At 37.4% G+C, this 14229-nt stretch overlaps 1 protein-coding gene across 1 annotated transcript in view; it reads right to left on the bottom strand.

Annotated features, from left to right (window-relative positions):
- The window catches only part of LOC134802424 (zinc finger protein 648-like), a 29137-nt gene extending 15305 nt beyond the window's left edge, over positions 1-13832 (bottom strand). Inside the window, exon 1 of the mRNA XM_063775085.1 lies at positions 13708-13832. The gene's annotated coding sequence lies outside the window, so the exon portion shown is untranslated. The remainder of the gene's footprint in view (positions 1-13707) is intronic.
- Positions 13833-14229: the final 397 nt, after the last annotated feature.

Here is a 14229-nt window from a genome sequence, read left to right as displayed (position 1 = left end):
ACACTTTATTACGCTAAACAAGTACATAACAATAAGAGAATAGAATAAATGTGTACAAAGGCGAACTCATCCCTTTAAAGGATCTCTTCCAGCTGACCGCTAAGCAACTGAGAGAGATACTAGGAATAGTGTAGTGTGTGTGTGTGTGGAATATTCCAAGGTTATATTGTTAAAAAATGTTTATTGTTGAACTGTTGAGAAATGAATATATCCACACCTGGCCGAGTTTCTTCCGCCGGTTCTTCTCGGGTCTGAGGTTAACTCTGTTTTCCGAACCGGTGGTAGTATGTCGGAATTAGAATCTAAATTAACCTAGCAGTTATAAGATAAACAGATGTGAGATGACTGAACTATTGTTGCATGGCTAACGCATAAAATAAAATAAATAAATCATTATAAAAAGGAAGAGATGTGACGTTTATACAATAAAAGTGCAATGCGAACTACCTGCAAGTCGACATTCTGTTGTCAACTGTCATGGCGTACAGGCGGGTCGCGGAGCACACCTGACTGACCAACTGAGTTTTATTTATCACCTTGTAATACAACAGAACCTAGACGTCACAGATACCTTCGCCCGGCTCTTGAGTACGTGTGAAAAACTTAAATCGCAGCATAATAACATTTGTCTTCGTGCCAAAATGTTGATCAAACTTTCCAATCAACTTGGTTATGTCGTCGCGATCCTCCTCCTTATCAAACTTGAACGTAGTGTACACATCGTATCCCTCGGACCCGATTAGATTTAACAATAAACTCGCTTGTACATCCGAAGTTTCCTTGTTTACACCAGATGCCTTTAAAAACACTTTAAACTGCTTTAACCATTTGCGCCATGAATCAGCACGATTCGCCGGGCCGCCTTCTAAAGTTAATTCCGTAGGAGGACGCGCGTGCTCCATTGTTAAAAACACGTATTTACTAACAGTGCACTTTTATTAAAGCTGAAAATTCACTACACGAGACTTAATACTGTAATTTATTTAATATTTCCGAGCACCGCTGCCACCATGCAGTAAACACAAGACAGCTGGATATAGACTGATTTATTATTTCTAAAAACCTACCCACACCAATACATATTTGTGAATATACTACAGTATGCAAAATTTCAGCTCAACCGGAAATCGGGAAGTCGGTCAACTTCCAAGATTTGACCCACACTAAAAGGGCAAGTTTTAACTTGTAATAAAACAAACATTGTAAGTTAAATATTATCTAGGAATATTGCTGTAAAATATAAATGATCTTAGCAAGTGCACAATGGTACAAATGTTTACTTTGAAACTTGAACTGAAATTACAAACGGGCCGTATCAATCCAAATATGGAAGCCATGCAACGTTGGCAAGTTGGCAACGTGACCGATTTGCTTTTGGTCTAAGAGCTAGCTACGGAAAAGGTGTGCAATTTATAGAGCAACGAAATCCCTCTAGTTAGAGTGCCATACTATCATTATTAATTAATCCGGGCGCCTGGCAGCTGTTCAGCGGTGAGTGTGACAGTGATTGGGCAACAAAGGGGCTGTAAAAACAATTGAAGGTGTGGAATTTATAGAGGAGGCCGAAAATGGGACCTTATAATAAGGTCCCGTTTTCACCCTTTGGGTAACGAAACACGATAAAATTTGACCCAGTAAATGAGATGACTTGGCACTTTTTCGCGCATCTTGGACGTCATCTGGCACTACTTTTCCCCCAATTAAAATACCTGGCAATGTTATATTCGAATTAAATGCATAATTAGCTATTATATCACACCAAACTCAGAGCTCTATAGATTGTACACCTTCAATTTATTTGGCACCTCTCACACCCACCGCTGAACAGCTGCCAGGCGCCAGAATTAATTAATAATGATAGTATGGCAAACTAACTAGAGGGATTTCGTTGCTCTATAAATTGCAAACCTATTTCCGTAGCTAGCTCTCCGTCTATTTGTTCGTAAGACATTGGTTACACGCTAATTCTGGCGTCAGTTCAATCATAACTGTCATAAGGCTTATTCGAGTTTTGACTGATGCCAGAATGATGGAAAAATGGACACGGTTACACGATCAGTCCAGACTGACAACAGACTGATAAAATTACGACACAGTCGCCGTTTGGACACAGATCGCAACACAGTAATTTAGTCTTGTCTAATAATGGTGACTGACGCGAGAATGACACAAATAGGTGACACGATAAGTTTCCTATCAGTTTTCTGACTTTTCTGTCATTCAAAATGGACTGACGAATATTATCTAAAAATTCTAAAATATTAAATTTTCAAAATTTTCATCAGTCCAGACCATCAGTCAGAGTCAGAGAGCCAATAGCAGATGATAATCACGCTCTTCGATTGTTTCTTCTTCCTCGCGTTGTCCCGGCATTTTGCCACGGCTCATGGGAGCCTGGGGTCCGCTTGACAACTAATCCCATGATTTGACGTAGGCACTAGTTTTTACGAAAGCGACTGCCATCTGACCTTCCAACCCAGAGGGGAAACTAGGCCTTATTGGGAATTAGTCCGGTTTCCTCACGATGTTTTCCTTCACCGAAAAGCGACTGGCAAATATCAAATGATATTTCGTACATAAGTTCCGAAAAACTCAATGGTACGAGCCGGGGTTTGAACCCGCGACCTCCGGATGGAAAGTCGCACGCTCTTACCGCTAGGCCACCAGCGCTTCGATTGTTTATTAAAAATTAAATATCATTTAGTTATGACCACCCAAAGTGAACTTATCAAATAGTATGACGGAAACGCCCTCCCTGACCTTACCTATCTATATCTAATTAAATAAATGTAAACAACGTGTTTATACATTTCCGGGAACTTCAAAAATTTATTAGTTAACCAGCCAAATAGATAAACTGCCTGGATCTTCCTTCTTCTTTGTTGTTCTTTTTGTTGTGTTTTTGGTCCGGCTTTAACCTATTTCAATCGTGTAATGTTTTCATCTACTTCTACCCTCAAATGGCTAAACATTCGGTCTCGTTGTAGGTTCTTTACTAGGTCGAAGTAATAGCCAATATTACAAAACTAAATTACTATTGATTAGGGGCCGTCCAGAAATCATGTGATCGTTTAGAGGGGGGGTGGGGGTAAGAAAAATATCACGAATGATCACGATGGGGGAGGGGTCAGAGAAGATATCACGTGTATTTTTTGTTCAAAGCAGGAAAGTCAAAAACAACATATTACTCAAAAATTTAATCAGATCAAATAATCCGCTCTGTTTTATACGCGTATTTTATTTACCCAATAAAAATAATTTATCGCACCAACTTTAAAACATTAATAATAAAAGCTGGCATCGGCGCCATGGCCTTGATTGCTTAGCGTCTAAGGGTACCCGCATCAAATTATCACGTGATCTTGTGGCAGGGGGTTTGCGTTAAAATCACCAAATATCACCAAGGGGGAGGGGGGTTCAAAAATAGGCCAAATATGATCACATGATTTCTGGACGACCCCTTAGGTCGGCGGTCGGCAACAAGCGGCCCGCGAACCTCTCACTTGCGGCCCGCGAACCTCTGACTTGCGGCCCGCGAACCTCCCTGGCTATCTTGTATGTAATATTGACAAACGACAATGTCTGATAAAGTCATAAATATTAACAAAGTGCGGTCCGCGTCAACTTCGGTAACTACTATTTGGCCCTTGCCTGCTAAAAGGTTGCCCACCGCTGCCTTAGGTATTCAGATCATCCCGAGATATCCCTATTAGCAAAATAGCACGATTATAGCAGTTTCATTGTTACGTTGAGTAAGTAGGTTGTACCTAATTAATATTTTATATCGTAGTAAATTTCTGTGCTATGCTCGGAGTTTCTCTTAGACGTGCGCGCCGGTAGAAAAAAATCGGGCGGCGGCGCGCCACGAAAAAATCCACGGCGGCGGCGTAACGCCGGCGGCGTGGGATTTTCAACTTTTCAATATACGTATAATGAAAAACCAAGATTAACTCTAAATCAACAAGGGAAAATATCTCAAAAAAAACTGTGTTACATCGTTTTTTTGGTATATAAAAAATATCTAATTATAATGTTGAAAAAAAACATATGTCAAGTATGTTGGACGTTGCTATGATCGGTGTAAATAAAAAGATACGCCGCGTAATGAAAAGACGTCCAGTATTTTGGACACGCCGAGTATAGAGTACCTACTGTATGTGCATAAGGGTTTTTTAGTCCAATTCATGTTTTTTTAAATAAAATTTATTTTTTAATTAGAAATACACTTACTGATAATGTCAACTTATGTAATGAATTTAAGTAAGTAAAACCTATTATTTATATATTTTTGCAATAACTTTATAGCTCGTAGGTGGTAAAATTTTACCAGTTGTTGACGTCATTTATTTCACATTAAATCTAACTTAGCGGGGTATCCTAGGAAGCAGTAACATATGAGCAATGGTTTTTACAATAATGCATGCACTTTTATCAAAATTTTCGTAATAAATTGCTCAAATGAAATCGGGTCTGTCTCTTGATGAAAACAAATCCACACACACACACACACACACAGGACAAAAAAATCCATAAAAACATCCACAGGAAAAAAAAATCATAAAAATATTCTTTTTTAACTATTTGGTTCATTACGTTGTATTACCGCAAGTAATGACTTTTTAGAACGTTTTGAAACACCTAACATCCCTCTATTTAATTTATTTACCACAAAAACTACCAGAAAATTTAATAATTTTACTCTTCGCATACTTGGCAACGTCCAACATATTGGACTTAGCAAAAGTGCCGTGTAATCGACAACGGGCAAAATACTGGACATTACACTTTTTACACTTGTTTTTACGGAAACACAAAACATTTTTATGTAAATCATATTGCCACGTAAATAACAGACCAGTTAGTAACCTATTACACGTTTTAACGCTGCTTAATACTGTCATATAAAAAAAATGAAAAAAGGGGAAAATGTCAGTCTGTCGGATGCTTACTTGCAAGTTCTGCGTTCTGTAGGACTTTGACAAAAAGATTAGGTTCACACTGGTTCGCAATATTTTCTTACTTACTTAAAAATAACATATCATTCAAGTAGTAGTAGTAGTCGTAGTTTCCTGGTAGTGTAAGTACGCTACCAGGGGAAAGTAACGCTATGCTATTTGGTGCAGAATTTTTTTCTTGGGATGTCCAGTATAGTGGACGTTATCGATTTAAGGGTTAAAATAAATCAAGCATTGAATTAAAAAAAACGGAACAGTCGGAACGCTAAAGCTAGGCACGTTGCACGCGCTTTATATCCATTGATTTTAAATTTGTACCCTCTTGCGGGTCTTGTTTCGGCGCGAATTTTAAACTAACGGCGGCGGCGGCGGCGCGCTGACTCCTTATAGCGGCGGCGCGCCGCGGCGGCGCGCCGCGGCGGCGCGCACGTCTAGTTTCTCTACGTGATCGAATCAGAAATGAGGAGATCCGTAGACGAACTAAAGTCACCGACATAGCCCACCGGATTAGCAAGCTGAAGTGGCAATGGGCAGGCCATATTGCACGCAGAGAAGATGGCCGATGGGGTCGAAAAGTGCTCGAGTGGAGACCACGGACTAGCAAGCGCAGCGTAGGACGTCCGCCCTCAAGATGGACTGTAGACGACCTTATTAAGGTCGCCGGAAGAGAAGACGCTATGCGGGTCGCTTCCAACCGGTACGTATGGAGGTCCAAAGGGGAGGCCTATGTTCAGTTCAGCAGTGGACGTCTTATGGCTGAGATGATGATGATGATGTAATTACTGTAAGTTTTAACACATCGAGTTAAATTAATTGACTTCAAGAATATTCTTGCCCACTAAAATATCTTATTGTGGTTTGTTTACATTTTGTTAGATTAGATACCTAAATTAGGGTAGACCGGGGACAACTGAAACACGTTATAATAATATTGAAACAAGCACTTTTGTATGAAACACAATTATGTAGGTACAATCCAGAAAAAAAATCCTAGGCTTTGACGACGGGGCAGCCCTACCGCAGCCGCTAGCCCTAACCCACCACTACCAACCAAGTCTCTTTGTATATGTATTTTTATTTCCTTGTTTCAGTTTAAATAAACCTGTTATTATGTAGGTACATATTTCTACCAAAATTCATCTTGCGGTTGCATTAAAACACATTTGATTAAGCTATACTATGTATAAGGTGAGCGGTGAGGAGAGCGGTGGTGGCCGAGTGGATATGACACCCGACTTTCAATCCGGAGGTCGCGGGTTCAAATCCTGGCTCGTACCAATGAGTTTTTCGGAACTTATGTACGAAATATAATTTGATATTTACCACTAGCTTTTCGGTGAAGGAAAACATCGTGAGGAAACCTGCATACATCTGCGAAGAAATTCAAAGGTGTATGTGAAGTCCCCAATCCGCATTGGGCTAGCGTGGGGACTATAGCCCGAACCCTCTCGCGCATGAGAGGCCTGTGCCCAGCAGGTGGACGTATATAGGCTGAATTATTATATTATGTATGCTAGATGTCTTACATTACAGTTCTTTTATGTATCCCTTTCTTTGATCAAGATCTTCAGATTATTATGAAATAATTGTAATTTTTTTGCGAACTTTAGTTGATCTTATTGAATACCGTGATAGTTAATTAAAAAAGATTAGAAATAAAAAAAAGTTCTTTCATTTTGCCGAATATATTAGTGTTTCAAACTGACGACGTTTGAAACACTTTAATATATTCGGCAAAATGAAAGAACTTTTTTTATTTCTAATCTTTTTTCACATAGTTTTAATTAATCAACCTATGGGGTCAATTGAACCACTTTTCCACATTCTCTTTAATTCCCTATCATTACGGAACCATGGGTGATAGGCCTTTCAAACACATTTTATTTCAATACTAAATAAATAACGTTTAATTAATAATATAGGTAAGAATAAAATAGTAACAGGCGGTTAAACATAAATTGTTTCAATTGTCTCCAGTCTACCCTAATACACATGAGTCTGTGGATGTCGAATCAGCTTATTTTCTAATCAGGTTTCGTCAAGGATAGTCTATTACTCACATTATTTAAAAATATACATTTATTTGTCTGATTTAAATTTCTATTAAGTATTATTACTTAAAAAGTGCTTAAAAATAAGACCATGCGTTCATTTTTGTGTTTTTGTACTGTGCTTTCTCTAGCATATGGTGTTCATGGAAATGCCATCGGTGATTTTATTTATGACAACTCTGTAAGTATTTAATTTAATATTTTTAGGGTTCCGTACCTCAAAAGGAAAAAACGGAACCCTTATAGGATCACTCGTGCGTCTGTCTGGGGTCCATATTGGCTCATATACAATTTATTGTTCGAATATTTCTAATAATACCGCTTTGTAGTCATAATCATCATTTCTCCGAAAATTGTTTCTCATATATTTTTTTAATAGATTTTTGTGCTACTACCTACATTATTCATAACGATACATATTCCGTTTTTTTTACTCATAATGTTGTCACTGAGAATGTATCTGTCTGTGCCCATAATGTTATTTGTAAGAATTTCTTTATTCATAAACTTATTTCATACAATCATTTTTACAGAGCGAAACGTAAATTACCAATACTTTTTCACCTGTGAGGGTCGCAGTTCTAACCTAACCTAACCCACCTTTCTGGCAGCATTTCGGTTCTGTGAGGGTCGCAGTTTTAACCTAACCTAACCCACCATTCTGGCAGCATTTCGGTTCTGTGAGGCTCGCAGTTCTAACCTAACCTAACCCACCTGTCTGGCAGCATTTCGGTTCTGTGAAGGTCACAGTTCTAACCTAACCTAACCCACCTTTCTGGCAGCATTTCGGTTCTGTGAGGGTCGCAGTTCTAACCTAACCCACCTTTCTGGCAGCATTTCGGTTCTGTGAGGGTCGCAGTTCTAACCTAACCTAACCCAACCCACCTTTCTGGCAGGATTTTAACCTGACTTGACCTACTTTTCTGTTTATTTTTGTCTTTTTTTTCTTATTTAGAATTTACTATTGCAGGTGCATGCTATAAATAAAATCAAATATGTTGAAATCGATATGTCGAGTAATAATAATTATATGCATAAATTTTAGTAATAGAGATATTTAAAGTCTATTTCAATAGAACTTGCTAACTATGTAAACAAACAACGTAACTTTGTTTTATCACTGTTTCACTTTGAACTTTCACACCACCTCATCAAATACCATTGAAACCATACACATATACACTATTGAAACGGTCCGTTCCGTAAAATACATAAATATGTAACTGTATCTTGGATATTTAATTAAAAGTTTAAAATGGGTTCATAAGTTAGGTTATTAGGACCTGTTGAAATGACGGTTTTGTTTCTTTTAAATTCTACAATTGTCTATGATGGGTAGTGTTGTGACTAAAGTTTGTGTTATAAACCCGCTACACACTACCCAACCCACGCTCTGTACCTACCGCCGCGGTTATAAAATACATCAATACATCATTCTTAAGTACTAATTTGTTTTCTGATCGTGATTAAACAAATGAAAAATAAGTAACTACTTGTTTTTTACTTTTGGTATTTTATTATTCGATATGGTTTGACATTAGTAAAGTAGTAAGTAGGAGTCTTGCCCATCACTAGTAAATTCATCATTCAGAGACAATTTCAATATGGCGGTTTGTTTACATAGTTAGCAAGTTCTATTGAAATAGACTTTATGTAGGATGACATTATGAATATAATAAATTCGAAGTTCCAATGAGTATTGTTTAAAATGAAAATGTATAATGATAATTAGGATGTAAAATTGTATGAGATACATTTTCGGAGTTTCAATAATCGAGTTTGCAATTTTATATGAACTTTGGCGCACCCGTCTGTCTGTCTGTCCGTCTGTCACAGGCGTCACAGCCTATTTTCTCGGAAACTACTGGACCAATTAAGTTGAAATTTGGTACACATATGTAAATTAGTGACCCAAAGACGGACATGTAACGTAAATAAATTAATTTTAAACATGGGGGCCACTTTTGGGGGGTAAATGAGAAAGTTAAAAAATAAAGTTTTTCAAACTATATCGTGTTATATTATACAGCTATTATACGGCTATATTATACGGCTGTGCCACGTGGAGGGAAAGTACCCTGAATATTTTAAATGGAACATTTTACTGAAAGAGAACATTATTTTAATTTAAAAAACAATTTAAACTGCATTCATAGATTTTTAAATAATTACATGGTTGAACCGGGAGTCGAACCCGCTACACGAGAAAAAAAAACCCTGTAGCTTAATCATACCGATCGAAAGGCTTCATCATAAGGATTATTTTATGCTAAATAACACAGTGTCAGAAATAAAAGGAAGACCATGAATTTGAACATTTGATGTGAAATTTTGTTTAGAAAAATGAAAAGCTGACATTGCCGTAAGGACATACAACTGACATTATCATTTTAAAGTAAGTAAGTACTTACCTATTACTAATGAATCAGTACCCACTTGAGAAGTACGCATACTATTATCGACAGGGAGCGAAATAATCAAAAGAGTGCGACTTTGTATTCAACAGAATGGGACTCATTTTGAGCATTTGATAAATTAAATTGATTAATTTTAGGGATGTACCGACTATTGATTTGGCCGACTAGCCGACTAATCGGCGCTCGAATGGCCGATTAGTCGGCCGACTAGTCGGCTAGTCGGCCAGATCATTAGTTTCGTATAAGTTCAGGTGAAAAACTATATTTTTGCTCCTTTGGTTGCGCTATTCATCATATTAGCTTGGCTAAAAGGTGTTCTCTACAGGTTCAAAGACCTATCACAATAATCCTCGTTCAATTTCTGTCTTTAGATCTTTTATTTTGCGATCCTGAGCAGACCGTCAGTACAGCTTGTAGGAGGTATTTCCAAGGCTCTATTTCCCGTACGTAGTCGCCAGTTAAGAACCTATCCCCTGTGGTCAGCGTCTTTACGAGCAACGTGCCCTGTCTAAGTCTCTAAATTTAGTAATTAATTAATTTTGTATTAAAAATGTTGAAACTCGTGGTCTTCCTTTTATTTCTGACACTATGTTATTTAGCAAAAAATAATCCTTTTGATGAAGCCTTTCCTTCGGTATGGTAAAGCTACAGGGTAATTTTTTTTCTCGTGTAGCGGGTTCGATTCCCGGTTCAACCATGTAATTATTTAAAAATCTATGAATGCAGTTTAAATTGTTTCTTAAATTAAAATAATGTCTTATTTCAGTAAAATGTTCCATCTACAATATTCAGGGTACTTTCCCTCCATGTGGCATAACCGCGGGACGCCCTGTATATCAAATGAAAGAGCTCATTTTGAGAATTTCAAATATATTTTTTTTTATAATTTTAAAATAAATAGGTTAGAAGTTATTTAAGACAAAAGCCAAAAAATTACCATCCCTCCCCCCTTATCTCCGAAAGCACTGGGTCCAAAATTTTGAAAAAAATACACAAAATAGTTCTTTACCTATAGGTGACAGGAAAACCTATTAGAAATGTGCAGTCAAGCGTGAGTCGGACTTAATGTACGGAACCCTTGGAACGCGAGTCCGACTCGCACTTGGCCGGTTTTTACCTTGCAAAAATTTGGATAACGCGCAAGGATGGCTATATACTCTTCAAACTGCTGGATAGATTTCTATGAAATATAGCTAAGGACCACCGCAGGAAAACTCGCTTTGATCTAAAAATATCGCATCGAAATCGGCCCATCCGTCGGAGAGCTACGACGCCACAGACAGACAGAGAGAGATTGGCGTCAAACATATAATATAACACGCCTCGTTTTGTGTCGAAGATTAAAAAATTAGACTAACAACTCATGTCTGCCCTGCTAAGCCAAAGAGCGCTATCTCAAAAGAAAATTCATTGCTATCATATACTTTTTCACCTCAGCAGCTCGAACAAGGGTACTTTGCTTCTTAAAAACAGTGAGCAAAATGCGATTTTGCTCACTGAGTCATTTTGTCTCACTCAGTGAGCAAAATCGCATTTTGCTCACTGATTGTGTCTCACTCAGTGAGCAAAATGCGATTTTGCTCACTGAGTGAGACAAAATGACATTCAAGTGACCTTTATAGTCATTTCAACATGCGGGGTCTAATACAAGTTCGATATACTTGGGTTCTATTATCTCTGTCCCTCTAGGTATGTTCTCACTGCTTAGGGTGAAAAATTTTGTGTACTACACGAGATCAAAGTTATTTACATCTCGTGCGCTTTTGAATCCCTTACTACGCTCAAGATTCTAAATTAGATTCACTCGCTACGCTCGTGAATCTATTATAGAATCTTTCGCTTGCACGGGACTCAAAATAAGCACTCGAAGAAATATCAAACTTTGATCTCTTGTTGTACAAATAACTATAGTTTATTCTATTACTGAGAATTCCATTTTCAAAATCATTTGTTTTTGAGTTCTCGGCGTTCTCGCGCATGAGAGGAGGCCTGTGCCCAGCAGTGCGACGTATATAGGCTGAATTATTATTATTTTTTATTTTTTTTGAGATAGCGCTATTTGGCCTGATTTTAACAAGCTTTCATTAGGTCGACCTGTATGTAACTATGTAATGGAATCTAAGGTAACTAATTTAACCATCTTCCAAGGATCGTAGCGTCATGAAAATTGGCAGCTGTATGTAGTTCTGATGACAATACCATAATATGGTACTGTCGAACTGATCTGATGATGGAGACAGGAGGTGGCCATAGGAACTCTGTGATGAAACAACGCAATCTAATTGTGTTAGGGGTTTTTAGAATTGTCTCGACGAGTATTACATAGTTGTCTGTCATAAGAAAAGTACAGTACAGTGATAAAAGATTGTACCAAAAATGAAATTTTTGCCAAAAACTTATTTTATCGTTAGACATAAACATAGAACATTTTTATTCAATATCGCATGAAATGGCAGAGAAGTCAGACTGAGGTACTTACTGCCTATCACGCATATGTAACAGCTACATTGCGTTATGGTATCATGTTCTGGGGTAACTCAACTGAACGAGAATTGGTGTTTATGGCTCAAAAGAAGTGTCTGCGTTCTGCTTGTGGACTAAAGATACCTGACTCATGCAAGCCATATTTTATTAATTTGAAAATATTAACTGTGCCGTGTTTATATATTTTTGAAATTGCTATGTATGTCAAATTAAATATTAATCAATTTCCTGCTTATAATAGTGCGCGGCAGGGACACAAAATTTCATATCAGCAATCAAAAACAGCCTTGCATGCAAAAAGTGTTTATGGCATGGCACCCAAATTGTATAATAAGCTACCTAAATTAATAAGAGAATCCGAAATGCCTTTATTTAAGAAATATTTGTTGGACTTTTTGGTACAAAATGCTTTTTAGTTTTTACTCGTTTAAAGAATTTTTAGACCATATGCCGCATATTTTATAGTATAATGTAGTATTTAAAGATCGTGACTGTATTATTTTTGCATGCTGCATGGTAGGTCATAAGAATCTAGTCATAGTTATAGGTAATATTCAATATTTCTATGCCTATCCAGGCAGGATGAGCTGTTCAAAAATTGTTTTTTACATCTTTATTGTACCGCATTCAAGAAATAAATAAATTATTATGATTATGCTATTACACTTTATCCAGGTGCTATACTTTAGCTTCTGTTACTGATTCCACATAGACGAAGTCGCGGGCAAAAGATAGTGTTTGTATGTATGTATGTATTATTCAAGTCAAATCTTGCAAGATAAATTTAGATCCACTTCCCATTATTCAATTGAGCTAAAACTTCAATATATGTGGGCCATACTGAAAGTTTCTGGATTCTGATATATGAGATGAATTATTTTTTCTAAGAGGCCAGTCCAGGAATTTTCAGTATGCCCTAAGTACATATGTAAGTTGAGTGACAATGCAATATTATAGTAAAACATCGAGCTGAACTGATGATGGAGACAGGAGATGGCCATAGGGACTCTGTGATAAAACCACGCAACCTAATCGTGTTTGGGTTTGTTAGAATTGTCTGGATGAGTATCAGTTGCCTGTTGAATGAAAAATACAGTCAGGTATATCAATATTTTTTCGCGAATTCGGGGTTGGTTCCATGGTAAAAGTTGCTCACTATGACCTATAATATGTTCACCTAGAAAAATATGCCTCTAAGAGTCAGGACCCTAACTTTGCTTGATGTTTTCAGGATACTATATTCTATGTATTTTTAATACTTGTGATAATAGTGGTGATTTCGGCCACTGTCACTTGCTGCTTGGAATCAGTTCTAGAAGGCTTGCGAGCAGTTCTTGTGATGATGATTTGCTGCTTTGATGTAAGTAGAACCAAAATATCTCAAGTACATCAAAAATATCCAAATATATCGAGAGTGGTGCAAAGCCAATGCCACCAAAGAGCTAAATAAGGCCATTTGCTAACAAAACTTTTTCATTTCAGTTCTTTTCGATTTGCTGCCGTATAAACAAGAAAGAAAATACAACAGTTCTCGTCGTCGAGGCGGAAAGATCGGCAGTCCCTAGTCAGCCTACGACGGTTATCAATATCGGGGGAATGACGACCACTCGCACATAAACATTTAACCAAAAAATACCAACGTGACCGTTGCCTAAAGGCGGAATTCCACCGTGCGACACAAGCATTATTGTAAAAATCTATATTTATAGCAAATATGTTATAATTAAAGTATGTAAACAAACAAGAAATGTAAGCAAAAATGTTATGCCGGCTGTATGTATTATAGTAAATGTAAATTACCTGAAGTCCTCAATAAAGTTGAATCGAAATCTTCGTATTTTTACCACTTTTTAACCGAAAACTATACACATAATTTAAGATTATTCCTTGAGAAAATGGGAAAATAACAATAAATTATTTTTTACTGGTAAATAACCAATAAAATGTTTTTTTATGCTTACATTACATTTTTTTTAACTGTCTCAGCTTGACATTTTTGTTTCGTTCACCAATTTTAACGATAAAGCGGTATCCAGACGGGACTGATCAAATCGGTCGAAATGAAATTGGCGTCAATCTCCAATTTTAGATTTATGGTGATATTAAGCCCCCCATTCACACTCCTACCTTGTAGTCCGCCTCGTTGGGTAGGATTGTGTATGGGGGTTGCGGACTACGAGCCGTCCTACCGTTTAGCCGTTTGTAGGACGGCTCGTAGTCCACAACCCCCATACACAATCTTACCCAATGAGGCGGACTACGAGGCGGACTACAAGGTAGGAGTGTGAATGGGAGGTTTTAGAGCCCTCTAAATTGAAAAAA

The sequence above is a fragment of the Cydia splendana genome, chromosome 24 (assembly GCF_910591565.1).
Source record: "Cydia splendana chromosome 24, ilCydSple1.2, whole genome shotgun sequence".
NCBI lineage: Eukaryota > Metazoa > Arthropoda > Insecta > Lepidoptera > Tortricidae > Cydia > Cydia splendana.
The sequence above is the reverse complement of the archived record's forward strand: the minus strand, read 5'-3'. Positions and strand labels throughout refer to the sequence as shown.